The sequence below is a fragment of the Falco rusticolus genome, chromosome 10, assembly GCF_015220075.1.
Source record: "Falco rusticolus isolate bFalRus1 chromosome 10, bFalRus1.pri, whole genome shotgun sequence".
Lineage (NCBI taxonomy): Eukaryota > Metazoa > Chordata > Aves > Falconiformes > Falconidae > Falco > Falco rusticolus.
Window position 1 is genome coordinate 29,076,871 of NC_051196.1, and position 14,911 is coordinate 29,091,781.

Sequence of the window (14,911 nt, forward strand, 5' to 3'; positions counted from 1 at the left end):
CTGCCTGTCGAGGTCGCTCAAGCAGAAACTCTGTGGCACACAGCCATTGAAAACTGTGGATGAGGCACTAATGAACTTGTGTGATCAGCCCTGTTATCTTGTAAGCTGCAGATCCTCCAAAGTTGTCTAACAGCCCAAAAAGAAGGGGGTGACAAAAGGGCGTGCATCTCTTCCAAAGTATTTTCCAAATAATGGACTGCAGGAGACATCGAATTTTGCACAGAGACCGTGGTGTCCCCAAACACAGGTTCTACCAGGGCAGAAAACAGCAGCTATAAAAGCTTGGATCTAGTGCTGATACACATACTCCAAGCCAAAGCATCCTTCTCCCCGCAACACAGAGCAGGGAATTTATAAGAATTAATAGTCACAATGAGAGTGGCTGCAGATGTCTTCACCAAATGGAGTGAACTTTGTCAGGCTGTGATTTTGAAATAACAGTGACAACATTGTCACTGTGGCCACCTGAACACAGAGTTCAGGAGTAGAGCTGCTGCTTCTCAGTGACTGCAGCCATTTGTACATCATCTTGGAGCTCTTCGTTGGAATAAAAGCTGGAAAGTTCTTCCACAAAGTCCCAGATACCGCATGTCTTCTTGCAGTGTGGAATCCTGGGTCTGGGAACTGGTGGGGAATGGAGGGTGGGACTTGCTGAGCTGGGAGAGGTGCCAGCCTTACATTCACCCCACATGCATGGCTTCACAGGCTGTCACCGCTCACTGCAAGAAAACCTGCGGGGGTTTGCCCTACCACTTTTTTGCTGCAATGGACCACACTAAGTCTTTGGTAGGAGTCACTGAACTTCATGGTTATCTTCTCTACATCTTACAGGAGATGAAACTGGAGCTTTTTTATTCTCTGACCTTGAGATTTCAGCCCGCGTTCTTCACTTCACGGGAGGCTCCGCCACCCGCAGCACTTCCTACAAGTCCCAAGACTAGAACAAAAGCAAGTGCTCCCAGTCCTAATCCTCAAACCCAACGATTAAGACATTCCTTGTTGAACAGAAAGTAGAAGTAATCAAAGGACATAAACTGAACCACAGTCCCTGATCTACTGCCCTTTGGGCAAGAGTCCTTCCTGCCTCCTCTTCCTCCAGCTCTTCTCCTTCCTGCCCTGCCTTGGCTCATGCTCACGTCAATGAATGTTAAATAAGCAAAACTCAAAAATTTCTGAAAAACTTAAGCAACTGTGTTTTGGTAGCAAATAAGAAAAGAAGGGTCTTTGGGCAAATTAGAAATGTTGATTCCTGCTATTGCATTATTGAGGAGAGTATTCGGCATATACCGGGAGAATTTCACCTTATCCATATGCATATCTTGGTTGCTCTCTGATTTCCTGATAAAAATGCCAACCTGATTCAAGCATTCTGCCTTGAGCAAACTACACAAAAATATTAACATTTCATTAATAGAACATACCCTAATATGTAAATGATGATACAGGACAAGCTCCTCTTTATAGCAGTAATTGCTAAACACAAGAGGGTCACACAACAGCTGAAACTTCGGTGTGCAGTAGGCTTGGGACACGTGATTGTTGTGGAAATCACTGCTTTTAGTAACTTGAAAAGCAAAGAAAATCCAGGGACTTCTGCTCCGAGTGGGCTAGAAATTACTACGTGTTTCTGAGGTTAATGAGAGAGGAATTAAGCACATCCACACATGTGGTATCTCTGAGCTGTTTCTGTAGAGCTGTTAATGTAGGACAGAAGTAATAAACCAATAAATTAAAGGTTCTTAATTATCATTAGAAAATATTGCTATCTTTAAATGCATATGCAAACTGGGGGGAAAAGTAAGGAACTTTCTGTTTTTAAATTAGCATGAATTAAGAAAAAACACAACTCAGATTTTCTTTCTGCATAGTTTTAACTGGGGAAATGCTGAATATGCAGTGAATCTCTTCTTTTTTTTACATTAATAATAATAGGAAATGGTAGATAGTGGCATCTCAGCACAATTCTAATTTAATGAGAAACAATAAAATAGTTTTCCAAAGGGGCCTATTTAGGTCCAAGAAAGGGGGATATTAAACTTTCAAGATTTATTTTACTTTCGTTAAGGTATGCTGATGTGCGTTTTCTATGGCTATATTCTATCTGCTGATTAGATCTTTTATAATTTCCTTAGTTGGAAGAGAGCTGATATTCTTCAGACTGGATAATTTTGAAAAGGTATCAAGCAGGTCACTTTTTTCAAATTGTGGTTGCGTTGATCTACACTGCAAAACATTTCCTTTGGCCTTGTGCAAGATGATGTCATGAAAGGAAAGGAAATCCAGCTCCCGACCCGCTTGCACAAGTCTAGATCTTGTAGAATTTAGAAAAGGAGGAGAATCATAACCCAAGAAAACCCAGGGAAATACCAGCAAAGCTTCTTTACACCTCTGCCAGAAAATTCAGACACAAGTGTGACACACCTTGCAGAGGGTCAGATAAAAAGGGAACTGGAGTCACTGTGGGATGGCGGAGTGTCTGCAGGGTCGATCTGAGACACTGCCTTCTGCGAAGGAATCTTGCATGAGCTGGCCAAGACATAATTTCTCGTATACTCTAGTAAACAGATAATGTATTTTGAGGAAAATTTCGTACAGAAGAAGCATTTGCACTGCCTTACAGGAACAGCCGCTAGGCTGTTATTCTACTTGTTGGGTTGTGCCTCCCAATGTTTTATATATGCGTGTGTGTGTGTGTACACGCATATATTTATACATCTAACTGAATTAAATTCTGCAGCTTGAATCCAAAGTGAGAAATGTCCACCTGGAAAGCGACCTTACCCATGAAAGCCGCTGCCGTGACACTTCTGAACTGTGACTCTTACAAGGCACCATAGTGACATGCCAAAGTGAAAATCTTTTCAGGGATAAATTTTCTTTCTTTTTTTCTTCTTTGCAATTAGAATTTATGTTTCTGTTAACAGCAGATATTTTTTCATTAAGAAATCATATTGTTATATACCTGGGTTTTTTTTCTGTTTGTGTTATTTTTTGTATGAATACCAATTTGATGGAGACATTGTAGCCAGCCCTGGACCAAGGAAAGTAGAAAGTTTGGATCTTATCAGTAATTCAGTGAGAATGCATGTGCATCTTGGAGAGAATGATGCTTAGGCATGAAAATAAGGAAGCCAGATATCTAAATGAAAGAAAATTTACTGTATAGTGTAAGGCTTACAAACTCTGCCTTGCAGTGACTAGAGGCTTTGCTTTTTATCTGAGTGCGCATAATAAGCATGAAGGAATCTGTTTCTAACCTCTGATGTTTTTTAGACTTATAGAAATAACAGCATACTTGACTAAGCCATAGGTGCACAAATGTGCGTCACGTAGCTAGTTAATTGAGGCATGATTGCGCAGTTTCCTCATGGGTTTTTCTGATTTTAAGAATAGAAGCTATAATAGTGCTGTTGACTGAAGGCGTAGGTTACTCAGCCTTCAATTAGTGAGGGAATCCAAGCAGAGTATTTTCTTCAGCAATTCAGTAGGTTATCATAGATTGTATCTTACATCCTTTGTAAGTCCGCTTTGTAAATTTTTTTACACTAAAAAGCTGTAAAATTTCCCTAGGAAGCATATAGAGATCTCTTCAAAACACGAGGAACTTAACTATTATTACAATTATGTCAATATAGTCAAATATATAACTTCCATATCTGAACATTATTACCGTGCTAGTTTCCATACCATTCTGTGTTTGTTTCCAGCCTTTTCCTTAACCTGGAAATCTGCAATGTGACATTTTCTTGTGAGATGCTTAGATCCACATATCTAGAAGAAAATCATACAACCCTAGAGATGGCAGAAGGCTCCGAGGTTAAAGTCCCATGTTCTGGTACCAGGAATGGCATGGGCTTTGGGATTTCGCTATTACTTTGCTCTTTTCCCATGACAGTAAAACCAAGTGGGGTTTTCTCAAGCAAAATGTTTCCATTAGTTAGCTCAGAGTTTACTTTATTAGAAACTCCTCTTAATTGACCTATTTTACCTCATTTCTTTGCATAAATTTGTTATACCTTCTCAATCCTGAATAGTCTATCTCACACAGGGGAGAGAGCTTTAATTCTAACCATCCCAAACACCAGTCACTGTGATGCTCTGGGAAGGGTTTCAGGGTGTGCTGTGTAGTTGCTCCTCTCTAATCAGGTTTCAAAGTACGCATTTCCCCTAAGTGCAGCAGTGTTTGGCCAGTTTTCAGTTAATATGTGAAACCATTTTTTCAAGGAACAGCAAGAATGATGATTTTTGATCATTTCTTGATGACTTTGTTTGCAGTGATTTTGTTTGACGTTGATCTCTTGAGAGACCTTTTGGGGTAGATTTCAGTAGACATCGTTATGATCAAAAAATAACATATATTTGTATTTAAAGCACATAATTAACTATGGGAATTCATATTTTAAACATCATTTGCTAGTTTTCCTTTTCTGTAACGTCTTTCTAGTTCACATCATTTTTTTTGTTCCAAAGGTCTATGTTAAAAAACGCTCTTTCTTCCAAAGGACACTTGCTGTATAATCCTTTGTTAGGATAACAGGACCATCTGGTCCCATCCATCTCTCTACAATTTGATGCTGGGTTAATTGCACCCTGTCAGCATGCATGATTGACACTATGTTTTCTCTCTTTACTAAGAGTAGTCTATTAACAATGCCGTTTGTCTGAATTCTAGGAGATCTTTTCACAGCTGTTTGTGTGGGACCGTATACTCTTCGTAAGTTTTGCTATCAGCCATTACAATAAAAATACATAAAAAGTAAATTAATAATAGATATTCTCAAATGTGGTGGATAGGTGCAACCCAACGCATTCTTGTCTAAAATGGAATAAGCTGGTTTTGAATCAGTAAATTAGAGGGTCCGTTATTTCTTTAGCACAGCAAGAACGGGCATCTCCCTTCATCCTGTCGTTAGTGTATTGTCACTGTGGCACGCCATGAATTAATGGGCGCAATTCCTCTGACTTCAACTGAGTTATATTAATTTATCCTAGCCCTAATTTGATCTCAGGTTGTAAAATACTTAGTACAGAAAACTTCAGTTTCTCTGTAAATATAGCCAACTGCATAACAGCCTGGGCAGCTGCTTAGTATACCACATGTGATCTCTCTGTTCACCTTTTAGCAAATACCGTGACAGCTAGGTGTATCCTGATCAGATGGTTACTCCATTTTAATATTTGGATCTCTGTGTGGTTTATTTTGTTTAATACAAAAGGCTCCACGCTGTTTCCATGCAGCTTCATGTGAAGTCTAACAGTAAGGCCCAAGGTGTGTTACAGGAGCGTTTTGCTTTGTAGCAAGGGTTCTCCTGCTCTCCTGGTACCTGAGTTACAGCAAGTCCACTGATGGACAGCCAGGTTTCACTGTTTGCCATTAAAAGAAATGGGCCAACCGATTCATAATGGTAAGGAAAGCCAGTTTAACAGGTCTATTAGTTTTACAGTTCAGACTTCTGCAAGCTTCAATTTGCTACATTTAAGTCACTTGATTGAGAGAAATTCAGGTTCCATAGTTCTGACCTTTCACTACTTTGCACTTTCTGTTGCAAATACACCCATGCCATGGGGGTTTAACATTACAGGATAACATTTTGTATCCACTTACTACTTATTTTGTCTTTATTTTATTTTTTTATTATTTATTTATTTTATTTTTACTTATTAATCTAAGGAAAAGTGTGCATTGTTTTCCAAGACATAGTTTCTATTCAGAAAATATGTTTCTACTAGGACTTCACTGATCAAAACTTCTGCAGGCATGCCACAGATAAAGTCTGCAGGTAAACCAATGTGCAACAGTGAGCAAGATGTTAAAAAAAAATTCAAAGGGGTCAGTTCTCTACTTGGTTAGGAATTTTACACTGGAATACCTTATGACTGGCAATACCAGTTTCTGCAGACCATCATTTTACTATGACCATAATGCTTTCAGGGCTTGTTGAGAAAGGCTGGTGTGTCTTTTTCATGTCCAGTATCATCTGGTCAAAGTAAGACAGAGGCTAACTTCAGAACATCTGAAAGCTTATTAACAGCAGCCATACCCCTTACAGCCAGGACAAATCCTGTGATCGCCCATCCATCAGATAGGCTGGGGTGGGTGGGTATCTCTGACCATGGAGCTGGGGGGATGCTCTGTAGCCCCTTGGTTAAACATCCAGCTGAAATGTGGGATGCAAAAGTTCTTCCACTTGCACAAAACAATTCCAAAAGAAGTAACCGAATGATCTCATACTTAATGTCTTTGTAAAACCACAATGCAGAGAATCTTGAACACATCCCAGCAGGTGCCAAAACACTTAGCTAACATCTGATTTGGGGAAAGTGCTTTTGTTAAAAAAAAAGTGGCAGGAGAAAAAGACTTGGGGTTTATTCTGATTCAGAACAGAGAATTTTCTTACCAACCCTACTTTTCATAAATTTTGTTAATTTTTTGTGCTCTGATTCTTGTCTTCTGTAACTTCAGGAGACTATTTATAGATCTCCAGATCCCAGTTCTCTGGTACATGCAGTTGAAAAAATACTTCCTTATCTTCAGTGAATATTAGGCCTTTACATAACATATGTGCATATCGCTTACTTGCTCTAAATTTGGTCTCATAGATTTACACTATGAAAATGCTAATCTGTGAACCATTTCATAAAAAATCTTTCTAGTATTATTGGTGGTTATTATTTATAATGTGAGAGAAGAAAAGATAGGTCAATTTCGCTTTGTACTAGATGTTACAGCTTTAAAAAAAAAAAAAAAATACCCCTTCTCCAAAGATCATTCAGTTGAGAAGTCTAGTTTTGATTGTCACATCCTAAGTGACAGGCTAAGTGCTGTTCCCAATTGTACTGTAACTGAGGCTGGAATGGGGCTCTTTGTTTTCCCCTTAGATGTTGGATAACTAGCATACCTCCATGTGTGAGGAGATGTGAAGACTCTGCGATATTATCAAACATCATTTCTAAAGGAAATGACAATTCTTTTTGTTAGTTTCATTGGTACTTTTACATGGCAGTTGCTATAATTTAATGTAATTACATCTTTCACTGTTTTTTATTCTTCTATTGTACATATATTCATGCTTCCTCTGATGATAGTTTTCATTGCAGCTCCTGGTTTTCTTGTAGAGAAATTAAGTGACTACCTTGCTGCACCTCAAGAGATATGACCCCCTAATATCCTTGCTGGATATTTTTCCATCTCAGACTTCTCATTGATGAAGCAGTAAGACACCCTAAACATTTCTATTCATACTAACTCTGTCCCCTAACATATTTTGCAATTGTCATGAGAATAGTAGTTCATTGAATTAATCTTGTTCCTAGTCATCAAATTATTATAACTTAGTTTCAGCAAATACAGTAGCTACTCAAAAAACACATTACTTTGTAGAGCGGGTTGAAATATTGTGCACATACAGCAAATGCAACAAAATTTGCCACTTCACTGGGTTTGTGAAAAGGGAGAAAAGGAGAAAGAAATCCCCCCCTTTTTTTCTGCTGTAATATCACTAATTACCTCATTAGCAAAAGGCCATTCCATCAACAAAAATGTGCTTTTTGTACATTTTATGCAAGTGACCTTGAAAGTTATATATGAAACAGAGGGTTTGCTGCACTTATTTTGGACCAAAAAAAGGCAAATACCTGATGATGCAAAAGACAGCGGAGAAGGAACAGTTGTAGCTTCAGACCGGAGAGAGCAGCCCCATGCCCTGGGCAGCAGCAGTCCTGGCTGTGCCCCTCAGCTTCGCTTAAATTCCTCGTCTCTGTGTCCTTGAGCAAGTCTGTTCAGGCTCCTGTAACCCTGCCCCCCACTCCTGTAGCCCTGCCCCCCACTCCTGTATTCTGCTTACCATGTTCGGTTATGTTAGGAGATCCTAGGGGCACAAAACTGTCTTTTATTATGTTTTGTATCTCGCTTTGTAAAATTTATTTGAAGTGTCTCGTGGAGTCTATATAGGTACAATAACATGTGAAGTAGTGTAATATTGCATGAGTCAAAGTATGTTGATTCATACGCGCTGAAGAACTGTCCATCACCATGAATTTCTGTCTATGGGAACTATTCTCTTTCCTGATTTCTGCAGTACGATTATGGAATACAGTGTCAGAAGCAGTGGCAGGCCTACTGAGTAAAACACAGCTCATTGCAATGTAACACACAAAGTTCTCCCAATTCCACAGACATTTCCAGGTCCTCTGCCTCGTGTTTTGATGCAAGGTCATTTTCACTCACGTCCACCACTACACGGTTGTGAGAAATGTAGCCATAAAAGATGTGATCATAATGTAATTCATACCTACCTGGCAGAAAATAAATTAATATTTCATTTTATTATGCCACATATTGTAATACCAGATACTGTGAAAAGAAGCAGATGAGTCAAAGACAAAGATGGAGACTGTGGATGTTTCTGCAGTACAACTGAGAATGTAGTTACCTGCCACTGTGGGTACATCACGAATACCTGGTAGACTGCAAAATTAATAATCTGCTAACTTAGTTCTCTTCTTAGTTTTGTGCTTCAGCAGCTTGAACAAGTTCCGTACTTGAAATCATAAGCCACATACCGACTGAATCGCAGTGATATACCTATATTACATTGTCAGAAGTTGACATATTTGATCCTGTTTATGGCAAACAACCGCACCTAGCACTAGGCTACTCTGTCATATTCTTCTCATTACCGTGTACAGAAAACCCTTTCTGGGAGTTGCAGTTGGGATGATTTTATTCAGATGAGACAGGTAAAGAAAATCCCTATGTTTTTATGAACCGATATAGGCTTATTGGCTAAGAAATAAAAGCTCAGAAATCAGTGCCCCCAACCAGAAGAGAAAATACAAAATATTCTTAAACAACTTACTATGAAGTCTAAAGCTACCCACCAAAATTTGGAGCAGGGTCTTACATAATTGTACTATAAGCAAAACCGTGACTGCATTGGAATCAATGGTAAAACATTCTTTTGATGGAATCAAAGCCAGAATTCCAACTGTTTTTTCTGATACTGATGAAAATAGTGCTTCAGAATTGAGCACCAAGAGAAGATAAATGGTCTTTTCATCTACCTTACAGGAGAACTGATCACCAGGATAGTTAACTTTCAGAAAAATGTGTTTTGTAGCCACATCGAAATCGGTACTCTCTGGAAAGCTAACAATCATTAGCTAAAATTGCAAATTTAAATCTGTTTTGTAAAATACTTTACCTTTCTGAAGTTTCCAATGCAGATAGAATCCAGGTGGTTGGGGTTTTTTACTTACAATTTCATACCAAACTCATGGGATCAAACTTTGCTCTTGCAAACTCTAGAATTTCAACTTAGACAGGGACTCACGCTCCCTACTGTTCACTGGCTCGTGAGCTGGCTTCTCTCCGTACGTAAACCCAAGGGGAGAAAGCATCCAAGGAAGGAACGACCAGCTTATGCTCAAGTTTGGTCTCTACAGACCTGGGGCAGGTTGACCGACTTGGCTTGTGAGTCTGAATTAAATCCGAGCTAACAAAACCAGAGGAGAGGTAGCCAGTTACTGGTGGGGAAATTTGGAATAGTTCTGTCACTGCTAATGAAGACACTCCAAGCACACAGCAGCGGAAAGCCCAGCATTCAATTTGCTGTTGCTTCTGCATGCGAGGGTTTAAAAAGCAATCAAGTATCAGGGATTCTTACTGGCTTCCCTCCTTAAACAAGTACAAGATGCTCCTAGCTGTGCTTCCTTCCTTTCCTACACAAAGCCAAAATGTGCTTTTATTCATGGAAATCAAATGAAGCAATGTAGCAGTGAGGAAAAGAGTAGGCACTAAAACGTAGCTTATGGGATCATGCATACCTACACTAAAAATTTCTATAGAAGAGTATCTAGCGATAGATGCAGCCTATAACAACGTGTGTTTTTTGCTTTTTTTTTTTTTTGTTTTTTTGTTCCCAAGTCCAAAGACTGTGAGGTTTCACTTTTCAAGACACAGTCGTTTTTACAGTGCACTTTCATACTGTCAGAGTTGCTGGGGAAGAAATTCAGTCAGCCATTAAAAGGTGGGAAAGCATCCTGCTGTTATGTATATGAGAGCAGGGCTTTGTCTTGTCACATGTCAGATACGCAGCAGTAGAGGGAGAGAAAGTCGTATTGGTAGATGATGGAGTTTGCAAGATGTCCTCCAAACCTTAATTATTGGAATGTGTCCTGGGATAAGTGATGCTGTCATTTGAACCCTGATTAGCTCAGAGGCAGGGCGGATGCAAGAGGGAGGAAACATGTCAGACTGGTTAATTAGCAAGCAAGCAAGAGCAACCCAAATTGTACAATCTGATGAGCAATTTGTCGCCCACTAATTTTAAATGAGAAATGTGGTATCACTTTGCATTTCCTTTAGATTTTCCGGTTTTGGATCTCTTTATACATGTGCTAACTTTGTGACTCCTCTGTTGAATAAGCGAGTGTTAGTGTACTTACTACTAGGTGAGATATACTCAGGACTGAGAAGAATAAATGACGTGTCCAGAGGTTACACACCAAGATCACTGGCAAAAAAACCCTACAAGTCTGAACTGGCAGCCATGTACTTTAGCCTGGTTTGGAAATAAGAAAAGATGGTGCAGAAAAATTAGAGAGATGGAGAAGAATGTAAAATTCAAGGTCAGAACATTCTGTCTGCTGATTACGCTTCCCGCAGCACGTCCAAGGTTTCAGTTCATTTAGCATTCTTAGTTGGCATACAAAGTTTTAGGGCATGAGCTTGGGGTAAATACATTTTGTGCTGTTTTGGTGATACAAAAGCTACTGAAAGCTAATTTAAATTAGCAAGTGGGAGTTTCTATCTGCACACAGATATTCTTCCGTGACATGGTGCTGCCAAATGGCTTCTCTACCACCCCTTCTCTCATCATGGGGAGTCTGCAGGGGGGAACCCAGCACCAATGCCCCGCTGCACTGCACAGGTCAGAAACAACCACACAGAACGGACAGTGATTTTATTACTGTAGGGACTAGCCTGGGTCAAAATCAGAGACATGCTAAGCATTCTTCCTTCCACCTTTAAATTCCTGGGCTGCATCACAGCCATTACTTAAGATCATTTGTGGATGCTGAACTTCTAATATACCTGTGAGCCATTCTTCCTGACATTAATTATTTGAACAATTCCTGATACTAGTTATTTGAACGTTTCACAAAAGCAAACCCAGCTCTCAGCAGACTGCTATTTCTTTGTAAACGCTCAGTAAACATTACCGTTTAAAATGGAGAAGGGTAATCATCCAAACATGCAACTTGGAAGGTGTTCAGCCAAAAAAAGCAAAATCATTTCCTATTGTTCGTTTACAACAGGAAGATTTTCTTTAGCCTTTGAAATGTACAGAGTACTTTAGCATTTCCTGGATCACTTTTGAAGACTTGCAGCTTCTGAAGGAGTCCTTGAGCGATCTTACAAACGAGGAGTGCTTTAAAGCATCATATTGAGCTTTTATAATAGTGTCTTCAAGATGTCCATTACATTTAAAGTCTGAAGAAGGGCTTGTCTTTCAGAAGGTTTGTCTGTCTTTTGCCAGTCTAATCAGCTGATCTAATAAAGGGTATTACCCCTACCTACAAACTGCATATTTCTTGTATCTGTGGAGCATTACAACCAAAATGTTACTCCTACTACCACCATAATAGGTGCATGTGGGCACCAATAACTGTTTCCAGGAAATACTAAAAATGACCAGTTCAACAATTCCTCTCTTTAAAGAAAAGGAAGGGGAAAAAATGTTTTTAATTCTTAAACAACATATGTCTTAAGGGTAAAGATTTCCCATAAGTTCCCTGCTGTTCTTATAGGATTTGGGGATTGTGAACTGCCCTGAACTCTCCTGCTTTATCCTTGTGGTACCTAACAGTTTCCTGCTTTTTGGCATTTATTGATGCTTGTTATTGATAAGGATTTCGCAGCACAGAGTTTATAGCAGCTGTGAAGCAGATGCTTTGTGGGTCTTCTGGATTAAAGATCTGTCATGGATGCCTGCGGGTCCTGACCCTTCAGTAGTCCTTTCCTTTCCATATCGGTGTAACTCAGGATGTGACAGTGACATCTGGACAGAGAGGGAAATTTAGGAAGCCTCTCTTTGTATTTATAAAGCTTTAGAGACTTACATATTCAGAGCCCATGCGTGAACTCAGCTGAACCCAAAAAACAACATTCAGTGTTGTAGGGATCTTGGCAAACAGGTTTCTGTGACATTCCCAGCACATTTTCCAGTGGGAAATATATAGCTCCCCACTATAGCTTGTTCTCCAGCATAGTAATGAAATGCAGAGTATCTTGTGAGGAATTTAGAATAGTCATAGGGTAATTTTTGCTTTTCTTCCAGTAATTGTTGACCTGGTGCTGTATACGAAATGATTACATGCCTAATACAACGCTAGGCCAAGCTCTGTACACACATGGAATGTAAACCTACAGAAGTAATCTGGAATACGAGAGATGGCTAAATTTAAAAATTATATATATAACAAGACGAGGGAGAGGGGAAGGAATTTTTTTCCCTAAATCATCCAAGTTTCTTTGTCTTATCCAAAATCCTTCCACAGACTTTGCCTCTGATGTCAGATTAATTTCACACCAGAACAGAATTTAACATTTATAAAATTTTGTCTTAGATTTCAGGTACCAAAATCAAGATGTTACAAGTAAAATCAAGGTGAACTTAACCATCATTGGTTATTGAATAATTAATGATTAAATTAATGATTAAATGATTGAAAGTTAAGTCATAAACATTAGGATCTCAACTAGTAAAACTGAGTTTTCAAGGGTTTTAATGTTGCTCTCCGTTCTATATTTAAACCTAGGCTGGATACATCTATCTATCCCTAGGTTGTCTGTCCCGAGACAGCCCCACTGGAGCTCTCCTTCACTTGGTCCATGATGGCAATAGAGGCGGTGGACGTCTGTCAGGTGGTTAAATGTGTCACACCTCAGATACTAGTCCTGCAGCAATTCTGCTGTGTTGAAAGTGGACTATTTATCATGCCATCCCACTGGCTTTATTTTTGAAGAGAGAAAATATGACATGGTCAGATTTAACCTGATATGCTGCACAATTGCTTCTGATTGTTTTAACTTATTTCAAGTCAGTTGCTTATTATCATTTTGGCTAACAAATATTGACACATCAGTATTCCACCCATGGCTGAACTGACATGAGCATATAAATACGATGCTAAGCAAGCTGGCAAGTACCTTTTGTTCACAGCTACTCAAATTAAAGACAGGTACTTTGGTGTGTCTTCAACCAGAAACAAACTGTGAAAATTCATTTCCCAGTGCTATTTGGGTATTTTTGTAACTCACTATGATCACACTGCATATGCAGATAGAAGTTAAAAATAAGCTTTTCAACTCTTGCTTGTTTACACAATATTAGAAGCACTTTATAAAAGTGGATGTTAATTAATGCTGTATTTTAATGGCATTCCTGTGAATTTTTAAGTACGTTCTGGAGAGACTTTCAAATATAATTTACTTTCAAAACAATTGGGATCATCATGATCAAAATAATTCAAATATTACTTTTTTATTTCTACCTCCTTTACTATGAAATTAGTTTTGCTTAAATGTCTCACACATACAGAAAAGGAAAAAAAACTAAAGAATTTTTTTCTTAAATTTTTCAAAAATGATTTTTAAATAGATTATCCCTCTCCATTTCAAGCTACTCATTTTCAAAGAGAGCTAGGTAGGCATTAAGTTTTCAAAGAGGTTAGTTATAAATTTTTGCTTATATATTTTATATATATAAATTTATATATTTAATTTTATATTTAAGATATCTTGCACACAGCCAGCTGTCAGCCAAGCAGACTCACGCAGTCATAAGAACCGTACAAACATGTTAAGTGCAGCAGCATTTACGATGTTCTCCACAGAGATGCACTTCTTGATAACCCTACCTAAAATATTTAGAAGAAGATATGATGTTTTCAGTGGAATTCCTTCAAGTTGTGGAAATTATTTGTTATGCAAACTATGGTGTGAACTTTCCTGATTTAGCATGTCATTCTGTAGGATTGAGTGGAGAGCTTTCCAGTGCAAAGTGTTAAATTATGATCTGCAGAATAACAGGACCATACGCTGCTCAGAGGAGTGAACGTGTAGGGCTACGCCATATGCTGTGTCTGAGGGAAGGGTGGAAGCGTGGCTTTATGCACTCTTAAACCCAGCCTTGGGACAATCACCAAGTTCCCCCAAATGCTGAATGCCTTTGGCTGATGTCTTCATGCTCTCAATTCCACTGCGAAGCAAGAGCAGGTGTAATGGGGGAATTTGCTCAGGCATTTGGAGAAAGTCCTGTAGTTGCTCAGGGGAGTCAGTTAAATTGTTTCTTGCTAATAATAGAAAGAACTTGGTCAGAATAAATAAGACCTTAAACTCACTTGACTTTGCTATATGTGTTAACTACATTTCTGTATTTTTCTATATTTATGATTTCTGGATTGGGCTGAAGCCAAAAAAAAGCCAAAATATTTTTGAATTCATCTGTATTTGTGGTCATCTTCTCTCCAAAGCGCATTAGAAATGTTAGCAACAATGCCTTTTCTCACAAGATTTTTGTCTCTTACACAAAGAAAATGTTCAGATAAGCAGCCGTACTCTTGGGACCACCTCTGAACAGGCTGCACAGCCAGGCACAAGCTGCCACCTAAACAATTGCTTAATTATGTCAAGTTTCGGTCTTGAGCTGAGTTTAGAGGTTCCATCTCCACTAGCAACAACAGACTGGAACCAAAATCCTTCACCCAAAAAATCTCTGAACTTCTGGAAGGTCGCGGGCTGATGAGATTACAGCCTTCTTGGTTTGGACCCACCGCTCTTTCTTTGTATTATTTTTAGGGGTGAATTTCAGTGGGTTTAGTCAATACCAAAAAGACAGCCCCACTG